We start from the raw sequence: 12,667 nt of genomic DNA, 5'->3' as shown, positions 1-12,667 counted from the left end.
AATATAAGGTGCCAAAGGCTTAATGGGGAGGTTTAGGAAATTGAGTTAGTCAAATATGATGCATAAATGTTCAATTGTATATTTTTCATCCTGCCCTTGAGACAAAGATTTATACCTACAGTGAGGTTCATTATTTTGAAATGTGTTCAGATTCTGTGTGTCCAGGGACATAACAAACTGAATCACCTCTTCGCCACATGCTTGAATCCCCTTGATCTTATCTATGCTAAGTGGCAATCATTCTAGGATGAATTTAGAACTACTGCTTTATAACGCTGTCCAGTGTGACTGCTATAAAATTCTCTAAATTTGAAGCAGAGTCTATTTTTTTATGCAATTTTAACTCGGTTTCCATTTTTCTTCCTCTTTGGGTCTTAAAGAAGAGAGTTTTAAAAATATTTAGTTTTTTTCCCCCAAAACAGGAAAACCCTTTAAATATTTGAAGACAGTTTAGCTTTCTCCACCTAAACATTCCTGGTTTTTCTGAAAAGTTTTTCTGTAACAGTCTATGACCATTTTTCTCTGGGTGGTCTGCAGGCCATCTGCTGCAGAATATTCTGAGGTTCCTATTAAAAAACGCCGACCTGTAGGTTTCACCTCAGATGTACTGACTCAGACTGTCAGATTGGAGAGTCATTGCTCTCTGCTGTTGGAGCTGGGCCCCAGCTGGGCTCAGTGTCAGCCTGCTCTGTTCTCCTTTTAACTGAGTTTTCTCTGCCCATCAAGTGAATACCAGTGGGGAACTTATCCTTAGAATCTCAAAAGTACTGTACTTTGAAAATATTTCTAGAAATTGGCAAGGGCATACGCCTTGGGATTCTTGTATTCTCTGATGGATAATATAATTTATAGCAAGCAATGTAGTGAGAGCCAGGATCTCTGAGAGTCTAAGATACTGAAGTTACAAGTTTAACAGGCCATTTATGGGTCAGAAAGACTAATTAGGGAGAAAGAGAAATGTGGAGCTCAGTAAAGTGATTTTTGTTGTCATTGCTGCTGTTTTGTTCATGGGGCTTACAGACCACGTTGGTGGAATCCATTCCTCCAGAGGAGAGAGTCAGTAAAAGTGTAGTTCAGATTCTTTCTTTGGGTCCTGATGGAAATCCTTTTGTTAAGTGTTGATGCTCAACCACAAAGAAGTGGCAGCTCCCTTTGAGAAGAAATTTTCAGCTGAATTGCCTATGAAATTCAATTGAAAGTTGAAAACCAAAATAGCAACGACTGGATTCTGTGTCTAAAAATTCTGATTTAGGAGACCTGGAATAAGGCCCAGACACCCATTTGCTTTCAGCGCTCCTGTGATTTGCATATGCAACTAAGGCTGAGAACTGCTCTCCTAAATATTAACATAGACTTTCCTTTTGCTGTTATCAGAAGTGATGTGGACACTTCTAGCTAATTGATAACAGAATCATAAAAGAAAAAACCTGGTAACCATTTGGGACTAAAACTCCTCTCTCCTAATCCACTTATTTTGAGAAACAAAAAAATCCGGTTTGAATTTCTAGAGAAGAGAGAGACATGTTTGCATTAATTATGGAGAAAATCTCGTGGCAACAGGGAATAAATAAAAGGAAATAAGTTGAATTCAGGGAGGAAAATTCTTTATTTTGCTTCAGAATCAGTAGCATATAATAAAAATCTGTCACTTTAAAAAATAATAAGTTTATTTCAGCAACCTGTATAACATTTACTACCAGTCAGGCCCATGAGATAAAAAGAAAACTAAAAACAGCAAGTGTTTTTGGAGCTATAGGTAAAATGTATTCTAGAGCATTTCAAAGACAAGTACTTATTATTCATTCTGCCCCTAGAAGCATATATGTAACTGGGACTGTGGGCCCAATCACTTTAACCTGAAATACAACTAACGTGTTTTTCCTATTTTTCACTCTCTGCATATTCATACATACTGGTTTTCCCCTTTTTTCTCTTCTGAAAACAATGCACTTTAGCAAAACCACATTGTAACTGATCTTGACCTTGTTTTTTCCCCATCCCCTACAAGATTCAACTTTCACAGCTGTTGTGACCTGTGGGCCAAGTCAAAACTAAAAGAAGTTTTGTAGTTTCTGAAATTTTCCCTTCTTTCCAGAAAGGAACAAGAAGTTTTGGAGTGACTGAGCCACTGCCAGCCAGCAACATTATCTTTGCAAACCCAGCCTCCCTTCTCGTCTCTCAGGATCTCAGTTGATTGAAGAAAGCCACCTGTTCCTAGGCCACTGACTTTCTCTGTAATCAAGAAATAATGACCACATTCGAGAGAAGAACCTCTTTGTTGGTTCTGGTGAGTGCCCTAGGAATTTGTGGGGCAACCAAGCTGAGCAAACCTCAGCTGAAATGAATGCCGAGGGCAGAACAGAGGCATGCTAACGGCCAGCTTTCATTCTTCTGTTTTTAATGCCATCTGCATCTCTTTTGATATTTGAGTTACTACTTCATGTTACGTAGCTATACTTTTAAATAGTAATTTTCCTTCCCCTCTGGAGTTTCAGCTTTTTGTTGTTAAGAAAATCTTTTAAAGGAAGATGTTTCAGTAGCGTTAGGTTAGTGCAAAAGTCATTGTGGTTTTTGCCTCCCCTGTCAATGGCAAAACCACAACGACTTTTGCACCAACCTTAATGACAGTGACTTGTAGAAAGGGTTTCTGTGAGGAGACAGCAGCAGATTGGACACTAGGACATGACCTAGGTTTGGCCAGTTAGATGTTTCAGCCTGGCAGTTTTTATCTGGAGCCAGTGATGCAAAGTGAGAGATTTAAAATGCGTTTATAGTTCTCAAGGTGTCCAGTGAGGGTGCAGCATCCAGCAGCGTCAGTGTCCCATGGCTGCAGAAGTGACAGCTCAGCAGGGTATCTCTGCTAAAAAGCAGTTGTTCTCACGTCTTTTGCTACGAAGTTCTCATCCTTTCCGTCTATGTCCTAAGTCTAATTGTCCAGCCTGCTGTAGATTCTGTGAGCGCCATTAATATATTTCTATTTAAATTAGCCACAATCACTGTCTGCTGCCTGCGACCGAGGCTCCTGCCTGATACACATGAGATGAGAAGGATATGGTCATTAGAATAAGAAGTGATCATTTTAATTCCAAGCCTGGGAATATTCCTTGGGAAAATTTCTTCAGTCTTACAATGTGTGTGAAATTATCCTCTGGAGCATAAACACAAGATTGGAGATAAATATTAGAAGACCCAACTCTAGTAGATTGAGATTTTGGATTGTAAGAGCAAATATGCTTTTATAGAGCCTCTTTAAATAAGTGCTCATGTTTTCTGAAGTAAGGTGGATGCAATCCTCCTTTGAAGCAAGGGCTTCTGTCTGCAGTCTTTCATACGTAATGTATGTTAGAGTCTCTCAACAATAAAACTAAATATGAGAAATACTGCAATTTACTGTCTTAATATTGGATTGAAAGTCTTGTTTTCTTCTGATGATTTGAATCTGGGTCAGGTATTCTCCACTATTGTGGGATTGAGGGAAGCAAGTAATAGCCACTCTATCTTTGGAATGTTCCAGCTCCTTTATCAAATCACTTAGGCAACCTAGTTACAAAGGATTCCTCTCTGGGACACCTAGACTTTGAGGAACCCCAAAGGAAAGAAAATAAAAGCATGGAAAGCAGTCTTTTTTGTTGTGTGAGGGCTGTAGCAAGTGAATGGGGGGAGTCTTAAGCAGTCGTCTGGTTAGACAGAGCTAGTTAAATAAGAAGAGTTGGTGAAGCCCGTGGGAGTAAAACCATTCTCTCTATAGTTTTCCTTTGTAAAGGATAAAGATAGGGTTGAGTGAACCCAGAAGCTTTTTCCTGTCAGGAGGGAATTAGAACAAAGATTTTCTTTAAAGACAGTGTGCTTAGTACTGTCTAGTGACAGATGAATCTCAAAAGACTCAGTTGTGATACAGTCCCAATGTGTAGATTCTCAGTGGAAGCACAGAATAACTTCCTAAACTTTTTTCTACTTGTCCTTTGTTCTGCTGACACCTAATCTCCTGTTTCTGGCCCTGTTCCCTCTTCTTTATCCCATCTGGCCCTTTACCTGGAAGTATTCTTAGGAAAAAAAAATCCGAATTGTCTTCCTTCTGAAAATAAATGTAAGTACAAGTTGTCTAACAATCATCATTTCACAACAGAGTGGCGCTGTGTTAAAATGACCAGAATATTTGGAGTTCATATTCAGCATTAGACTTTCTGCTTGATTGGAATGTTCTCAGTTTGTTCTTCTGAGATACTGATATTAACCTACATTACAGGAATTCTGGAGCAAATAAATAATAGGAGCTAGTAAATTATTTAAAATAGACATTGTTCTCAGAATGGTAAATGTGATGAAAACTTCTGTATGCTTGAAAGGAACAGCTCTCTTCACTTGGCTATAGTCACTCCATTGATTCCAGCTTGTCCTCAGCACCTGGCTACCAAGTTCCATGCAATTCTATTGCTGCCACCTGTTTCCCTATAGAACCTGAGTTATTTTATTGACTTCTTGTTGTGACTTGTATTTGACATGAAATTTTACTCTGTGCAAGTACATTTTTATTACCTTACCTTATTCTGAAATGCAACTCTGGAGTTCTGTATATACATGATAAGCTGGATACATCTATATGAGAAAACTGTGGAAAAAAAGTTTGACTGTGGTGGCTTGATTACATAAAACCAATGAAGGTATATAGTCCCCGTATCAGCATTTTGATACCGTGTTTCTATCACGATTCACATTTCTCCTTAGAGGGCATCACTGCACTCTAGCCTGGGCAATAGAGTTAGTCCCTGTATCACAAAAAAAAAAAAAAAAAAAAAAAGAAGGAAAAAGAAATAGAGTGAACATTGAATAGGCAGCCAATTTGTTTCCTGCATAGACTAAGACTGAGGATACAGACGAGAGGCACATGGGATGAGGTATGAAGGAAGGAACTTTCATGCCCTTTGTGAATACCCCGCCATTCAGGAACCTCCACGTGTTCAGCCATCTAGAAGCTCACTGAACTCTGTCCTTTTGTTTTTGTTTTTGAGACAGAGTTTTGCTCTTGTTGCCTAGGCTGGAGTACAGTAGTGCAACCTCGGCTCACTGCAACCTCCGCCTCCCAGGTTCAAGCAATTCTCCTGCCTCAGCCTCCAGAGTAGCAAAAAAAAAAAAAAAAAAAAAAAAAGAGAATGTTTCTCAAATATGTAAGGAAGCAAACATTAAGAAATGTTTTGCTGGGTGGATGAGGCGACTCAAACCTGTAATCCCAGCACTTTGGGAGGCTGAGGTGGGTGGATCACTTGAGGTCAGGAGTTCGAGACCAAAATTAACTGGGAGTGGTGGCACATGCCTGTAATCCCAACTACTAAGGAGGCTGAGGCAGGAGAATGGCTTGAATCTGGAAGGCATAGATTGCAGTGAGCCTAGATCTCACCACTGCACTCCAGCCTGGGCAACAGAGTAAGCCTCTGTCTTGAAAAAAGAAAAAGACAAAAGAAACATTTTGCCAGCATATGCCTCTGCTATCAGTGGTTGTGCAGTTACTCATTGCACAAATTTAAGGAAACCATTCTCACCACAGTTGGTCTGTGTGGCTGCCAGAATGCACCCCATCTTTCTATATTTTCTTCCCTTCTTTAAGACAGTACTTGTTTTTTTTGAGATGGAGTTTCGCTCTTGTTACCCAGGCTGGAGTGCAATGGCGCAATCTCGGCTCACCGCAACCTCCGCCTCCTGGGTTCAGGCAGTTCTCCTGCCTCAGCCTCCTGAGTAGCTGGAATTACAGGCACGCGCCACCATGCCCAGCTAATTTTTTGTATTTTTAGTAGAGACGGGGTTTCACCATGTTGACCAGGATGGTCTCGACCTCTTGACCTCGTGATTTACCCGCCTCAGCCTCCCAAAGTGCTGGGAGTACAGGCTTGAGCCACCGCGCCTGGCCTAAGACAGTACTTATTAAATAATACAAATGATTGTCATATCCATTAGATCACTCAGTCAAATATAAGCAATGCCTACTTTGTCAGTTGTTCCAGGATTTTGTTAGAGTTGGCTCCTGTTGATTTCCAGTTTCCAAATCCAGTGCAGTGATTTCCTTCTATTCATGGATGCAACATAGAGAAGTCCTCCCTTCTCCATGAATACATCTCAAGACCCCAGTTGTTTCCTGAAACCTAGAATAAACCCTAAATTCACTAAGTTTTTGTCCTTCATTAAAAACTTTTGCTTTTTCACTTAAAGAGGGCACTTTATGGCTTCTCTTTGGCATACGTATCCCACTTACCAGCATCACTGGTCTTGTGCACTGGGGGTCATTGTTTTTAAATATTTCAACATTTCAGTAGCTTTAGGTGTGCAAGTGGTTTTTGGTTATGTGCATGAATTTTGTAGTGAAGAAGTCTGAGTTTTCGTGCCTCCATCACGTAAATATTGTACATTATATCCAGTAGGTAATTTTCATCCCTTACCTCCTCCTATCCTCTCCCTTTTGAGTCTTGCATTGTGTTTATTTAGAATCAATGCCTCCTCCCACCCCATGGAAACCAGTAATTTGTTTGCTCTCCCTATGTTTTTGCCTTTTCCCATATGCTATATAAATAGAATCATACATCAGCAATGTATTGTGTATAGCTTCTTTCACTTAGCATACTCTATTTCAGATTCATTCACATTATTGTGTGTATCAATGGTTCATCCATTTTTATTGCTGAATAGTGTTCCATTGTGAGTATGTGTCACAGCTTATCTTTTGATGCAATGAAGATATTTGGAATGTTTTCAGTTTTGGGACATTATGGACATATAACCTGCTATAAAAGTTAATGAAAGATTTTTTAATGAACATACTTTTTCATTTCACTGGGGAAAATGCCTAGGATTAGGATTGTATCATTTCTTAAGCACATGTTTAACTTTATGAGAAATTGATAAACTATATTTCAAAGTAAGCTATGCCATTTTGCATTCTCACCAGCAATGTATGAAAAATCTAGTTGCTCAATATCCTTGCCAGTACTGGGAATTGTAGTGGTTATATATTTATTTATTGTTTTAGTTCTCCAACAGTTATGTAGTGCTGTCTGGTGGGGGTTTTAATTTGTATTTCCTTAATGGTTAATAATGTTTTATACATAATTTTATTATTTAATTTATCTATATTCTTCTCTGGTTTTCCTTTTAGGTTTTCTCTTCTACATGGATTTTGAAAACAGGGCAAATGTCATCTCTGCAGCATCTTTTCAGACTGCTACGATCAACTCTTCCTCCTTGGTATCTGAGTGGCAGCAGGAACTTGCCTTTCGTGGTACATTTCTTACTTGACTCTACCTGCCTGCTTCTCTGTAAAAATGTTGAATTCCAGGTGAGTAGGGACTCTGTTGTACTCTTGTGTCTTGGGTTGGATTTCAGAGCCTGGTGCTTAGCTTATGCTTAACTAAATTGTAATGAAATATGTGAGTTTAGAACAACTTAGTTTATTCGCATGTCCAATAATCAAGTTAGACCCTATATAATTACAGTGCTTCTGTCTGTGCAGGTGCTATATGATTGTATCATTTCATCTGGCTGCAGGGAATGAGTTCTACTAAATGTGTCAAGAGTGCAGAGTAGGGAAAATACATGTATGCATGGCAGCTAATGCTATGATAATCATCTGTAATAATAACACGTGTTGAGTACAGAATAGGTGGCAGGAATTGTAGTAAACCAAATATTTAATACACAATTTAATTTGTTTCTCATAACAACTTTGTGAAGTAGGTATTATTAGCTGATACCCTCATTTTATAAATCAGGAAATGGAATATCAAAGAGGTTTAAGTAACCCATCCAAAGCCACCCAGCTGTTAAACTGCAGAGCTGGGGTATGAACTTGGATCTGTTGCTCTCTAAATCCTTTGCCATTCCCCACTGGGCGGTTCCTACCCTAAGCGTGCAGTGTCCGAGACCCATTGCATTGCCCACCCATTCTAACAACCATAGCTGAAAGTCCCAGGAAATAAGGGGGGTTCCTGTCTTTGAATGAAAAAATAAAAACTGTTTTAAAAATTACCTCTTTAAACAGTTACTGAGGAAAACCCAGAAATAATAGGTGGAATTTAATGAGCCATTTGGATGTCTAAGGTACTTTATCATAGTTGAAAATATCGTACCTTCCTTTGAGAAATCAAAATGCTGTACACTAAATGAATCAAGGTGGAGGTTGGTGTTCCTACAGCTGTTGGTACTAGCAGTGTGTGCAAGCTATATCGGGGGTACGGAGGTTCTATTTCTTCCATCATTCCTGTCGCTCAGCCCAAGATCCTGTTGCTTCTCTCAATTGCATCTGCTTTATTTGGTAGTACCTGACAGTTTACTAAAGGAAAAAGAAACTATTGCGGTTTATCATTAAGCTCCCATTTTAATTACATTTCTACACACGTAGGCTCTTGGCAGCCTTATGGTTCAGCTCAGTATTGCATACGTTAATGCTGTTAGGATGATGGCAACTATTAGATGCTAGGCAGAACAATCCATTTCTTCCTTAAGCAATAAGTAACATTTAGGGATACGCTATTGAGAATATTGGAAAGTGAGCAAAGCACTGAGGCATGGAAAGGGGCTCCCCATTGAAGCTGAACCCTGTGCTGCCACTCCCCCCAGTTCAGAGACAGGCCATCAGTCACCCCAGTGTCCTGGATGTGCCTGGTCGTGACAGGGCCTTGGAGGTTTAGAGTGGAAGACAAACAGCTCAATGCATTATAAAGAGCAAGCAAGCAAACAAACAAACAAACTTAAATAGCCTCATCCTCATATCCTTCATTGGATAAATTCCTGAGGTAAGAGGGATGCCATTCTATCACACAGTGAGTCCAGCAGGCAATGAGCTTGCTTCCTCTCTTCACTTTTCCCCCTCTGTCAGGCTCAGAGACCCCTCTTTTATTCCTCACTAGATGAGGTGGAACAGCAGTGCCCTTCTCTCTAATATGTTTCCCTTAGTTAACATATGGGGTCTAACCATTTTGAGATGTACTCTGGCCTGGTCTGAAAGCTTGTCTTAATCAGTGAACTATGTGGTAGCAGTGATTTCTTTGAATTCATGTGATGCAGTGGAAAGAATGAGGTGGCAGGTGGTAGGATAACAAATATCTTCATCACTTTCTCCCAAGCAAATGGAACACATTAATCCCCCTTGTCTATGGGAAAACAATCCAAGGCCCCCAGAGGATGCCTTAATTCGCAGATAGTACCATATCCCATGTACATTATGCTTTTTCCTATGCATATGTACTATGATAAAGTTTAATGTATAAATTTGGCATAGTAAGAGATTAACAACAAGACTTGATAATAAAATAAACAATTATAATAATATAGTATAGTAAGAGGTATATGAATATGATTGCTCTCTCAAAATACCTGATTATGTGGCCTCACCATTCCTGTGATGATGCACACTGATAAAATGCATAGTGCTGAGGAGAAGTGAGGTGAATGACACAGGCATTATGATGGAACACTGGGCTACTAATGACATAGATCACAGCATTGCAATCCTTTTACAGTTGATGTGTTAACCAAGACAGCTACTAAGGGACTAATGGACGGGGAGCATCTACAGTGTAGATACGCTGGACAAAGGGATGATCCATGGCCTGGGTGGGACAAAGTGGGGTGGCGTGAGATCTCATCATGCTACTCTGCAGCACATGCAACTGAAAACTTGTGAATTATTTCTGAAATTTTCCACTCCATATTTTTGGGCCATGATTGAGTGCTCATAACTGAAACCTCAGAAAATGAAACAGCAGATAAGGAGGGACTCTTGTTAAGTATTCATAAAGGAGGGGGACTGATGAGTGTTTGATCCTCTGAATGAAAATGCGCTCTTGCTCTTTGAAATTATTTTTATTACTCCCTATATTATGGCCCACACACAGCAACAATGTACAAAAATGGAAGTAAACCTGTATAAGATAATGGAGAAGGAAATGTGAAAAATACATCTGAAAAGAAACAAAGCAAAATGACACTCACTCTACTCACCTCATTATGTTCCCTTGACCCTCCCAAAGAGGAGTTGCTGTTTTAATTGAGCTCTGTCTATCTGGACTTTTCTTTGGATGGTTTTATAATGTCACCCTATCATGGTGAAAATTTTTTAAACAAGCAAATGACTGTGGAAATGTTTCTTGGCATCACTTTCTAAAACATGGAGGATAACAGAATTTGAAGAAAGTTCTTTCTTCTCTATAGAACCATTCTTCACCATTCACATCACTTCTGCTTATCCAACACACCTGGGAATTGCTACTTTGGCCAGATTTAAAGACACAAATTAGGCCCACTTTGTATGGGGGTTAAATCTGTCACAAAGTGTTATACATGAATGAAGCTCTATCATTTTTGTTTCTTACTTCCATGTGGTAAGTTGCCATGATGGCCCCACTCTCTGTCTCTTTCAGTCTCTCACTTACATTGTAAAAAGAACAAATGGGGCCGGGCGCAGTGGCTCAAGCCGTAATCCCAGCACTTTGGGAGGCCGAGGCGGGTGAATCACAGGTCAAGAGAACGAGACCATCCTGGTCAATATGGTGAAACCCTGTCTCTACTAAAGATACAAAAAAGTAGCTGGGCACGGTGGCGTGTGCCTGTAATCCCAGCTACTCGGGAGGCTGAGGCAGGAGAATTGCCTGAACCCAGGAGGCAGAGGTTGCGGTGAGCCGAGATCGCGCCATTGCACTCCAGCCTGGGGAACAAGAGCGAAATTCTGTCTCAAAAAAAAAAAAACAAAAAAAAGAACAAATGGAGTTGGCCTAACTTTTAGCGGCATGATGAGCTGTCTTGACTTCACATCATTGCTTTCATACATTGGGTTGCTCATTAATTTGGGCTCAGCAGCTTGTTAGAGGGGAAATGAAAACTTAAACCTAAGACCAAAAAAGGGCATTTCCTTCCCTCTAAATTAAGCACTTCAACCCATATTTATTATAGGGTGTAACTGGGAGTTATGGACACTTGAATAATTATAATAATGTGGTAATTAAACTTCTAATTTGTTACTCTCTCATGTGTGTGTAGCTCCTTTTGAAATCTCGTATCTTAAAAATGATGGGAACTTGTAGGAACAATGAGACCGTAATCAATCACATGCCGTAGCTCAGTGTAGTAAAGAACCTTACCCTCATTCCTAATATTTTGATTATTGTCTATTTTTCAGTGGATTAAGTTTAATAATTCACTTCCAGACCTCTCAAAAGATGATAAAAATATATAATCCTTTCCCAGATTTGGCCACTGGTAAACTTATAAGAAGAGTTGTATTAATGGATGTTATTTGTGTATTTTGTTTTCTGAAGTATCAATGCATATATTTTCCCCCACTGCATTATAAGCACCTTAAAGAGAAAAATGACATATTATTCAAAATTTTGGAACCTAACACAATGTACAGCGTATAGGGAGTTGCTGAAAATAATAGATAACTGTGCTATGTTAGTAAAGGGCTGATTTTCTACCTATAATTTTACGTTTCTCTCCATTATTCACATTTTAGGAAAACTGCCTGAGGAGTTATTTATAGGTTTTTACATTTGACCTTTCCAAATGAATTAAAAATAAGTGTAGATTATTGGTGCATTTGATTTAGAAATTATAATTACATTCTAATGGAAGAGAGCCTGGAAATAGCAAAACACTGCTCTTAGAGGCTGTCAGTCAGCTCATCCTATCCATCATCCTATTCCTTATGTTGTTGAATGAATAAATATACAATTTAATTTGTTGCTTTAAGAGCTACATAACAATTTTGTTTTACAGTTTTAGAGAGGTTCAGTTTAGTTAGTAATATACATAGAAAAATCCTGTCAGGGTATTTTGTATACAAAACATATATATGAGAAAGGGATTACTTTAATCTTTTTCATTTTTGTACATTTCCTATCTTTTTAGAATTTCTACAGTTCTCCATTGCTGTTGACCAGTAGAAGGCCAGTGATTTTTCTTTTATTCTTTTGTGTATTTTTTTTTACACTTTTGTGTATTTATTTTTCTGTTGGTCATGAGCTTATACATGACCAATAGAAACAAATTCATAGAGGGCAGTTACCTCCAATACTGAAACTTTATGAAGAGCTTGCCTCTGTGAAATTTTATATTTGAAAAGCTTGTAGTAAGGTAAACAGTTCTGTTTCAGGCCACTCATGACTCTATCAAATGAGACTGATGTAGCAAGAAGATAAAGTAAAATAATATTTGGCTTGGCAAATTGTACATTTAAATTCTTTACTAAAATGCCATGGGTGCTGAAAATTGCAGCCTTTGAATATTGAAAATTATGTCTTTTTGTGACTCCATTCAAATCCTAGAACATAACTACTGTGATGGTTAATACTAACTGTCAACTGGATTGGATTGAAGGATACAGAGTATTGATCTTGCGTGTGTCTGTGTGGGTGTTGCCAAAAAAGATTAACATTTGAGTCAGTGGGCTGGGAAAGGCAGACCCACCATTAATTTGGGTGGTCACAATCTAATCAGCTGCCAGCATGGCTAGAATTTAAGCAGGCAGAAAAATGTGAAAAGAGAGACTGACCTAGCCTCCCAGCCTACATCTTTCTCCCATGCTGGACGCTTCCTGCCCTCGAACATCGGACTCCAAGTTCTTCAGTTTTGGAACTTGGACTGGCTCTTCTTGCTCCTCAGCCTGCAAACAGCCTACTGTGAGACC

The 12,667-nt window shown here is 39.1% G+C and overlaps 1 long non-coding RNA gene and 1 other non-coding gene across 4 annotated transcripts in view; one reads left to right on the top strand and one right to left on the bottom strand.

The window, feature by feature from the left end:
- Positions 1–9,428, bottom strand: part of LOC118152740 (uncharacterized) — a 50,249-nt gene extending 40,821 nt beyond the window's left edge. Inside the window, exons 1-2 of one of the 2 annotated variants that reach the window (XR_004741525.2) lie at positions 9,358–9,414; positions 5,980–6,134 (exon numbers count right to left, since the gene is read on the bottom strand). This is a non-coding gene — a long non-coding RNA (uncharacterized LOC118152740). Of the gene's footprint in view, positions 1–5,979; positions 6,135–9,357 lie in introns of both variants that reach the window. The other variant, XR_008480433.2, reaches the window with a different exon arrangement.
- Positions 1–12,667, top strand: part of LOC108591348 (uncharacterized) — a 132,368-nt gene that overhangs the window by 40,865 nt on the left and 78,836 nt on the right. For both annotated transcript variants that reach the window (XR_013534723.1, XR_013534722.1), the window contains 2 exons: positions 2,096–2,287; positions 7,142–7,321. This is a non-coding gene — a transcript (uncharacterized LOC108591348). The remainder of the gene's footprint in view (positions 1–2,095; positions 2,288–7,141; positions 7,322–12,667) is intronic.

The sequence above is a fragment of the Callithrix jacchus genome, chromosome 4 (assembly GCF_049354715.1).
Source record: "Callithrix jacchus isolate 240 chromosome 4, calJac240_pri, whole genome shotgun sequence".
Lineage (NCBI taxonomy): Eukaryota > Metazoa > Chordata > Mammalia > Primates > Cebidae > Callithrix > Callithrix jacchus.
Note: the sequence above shows the minus strand (reverse complement) of the source record. Positions and strands in the feature narration are given on the sequence as shown.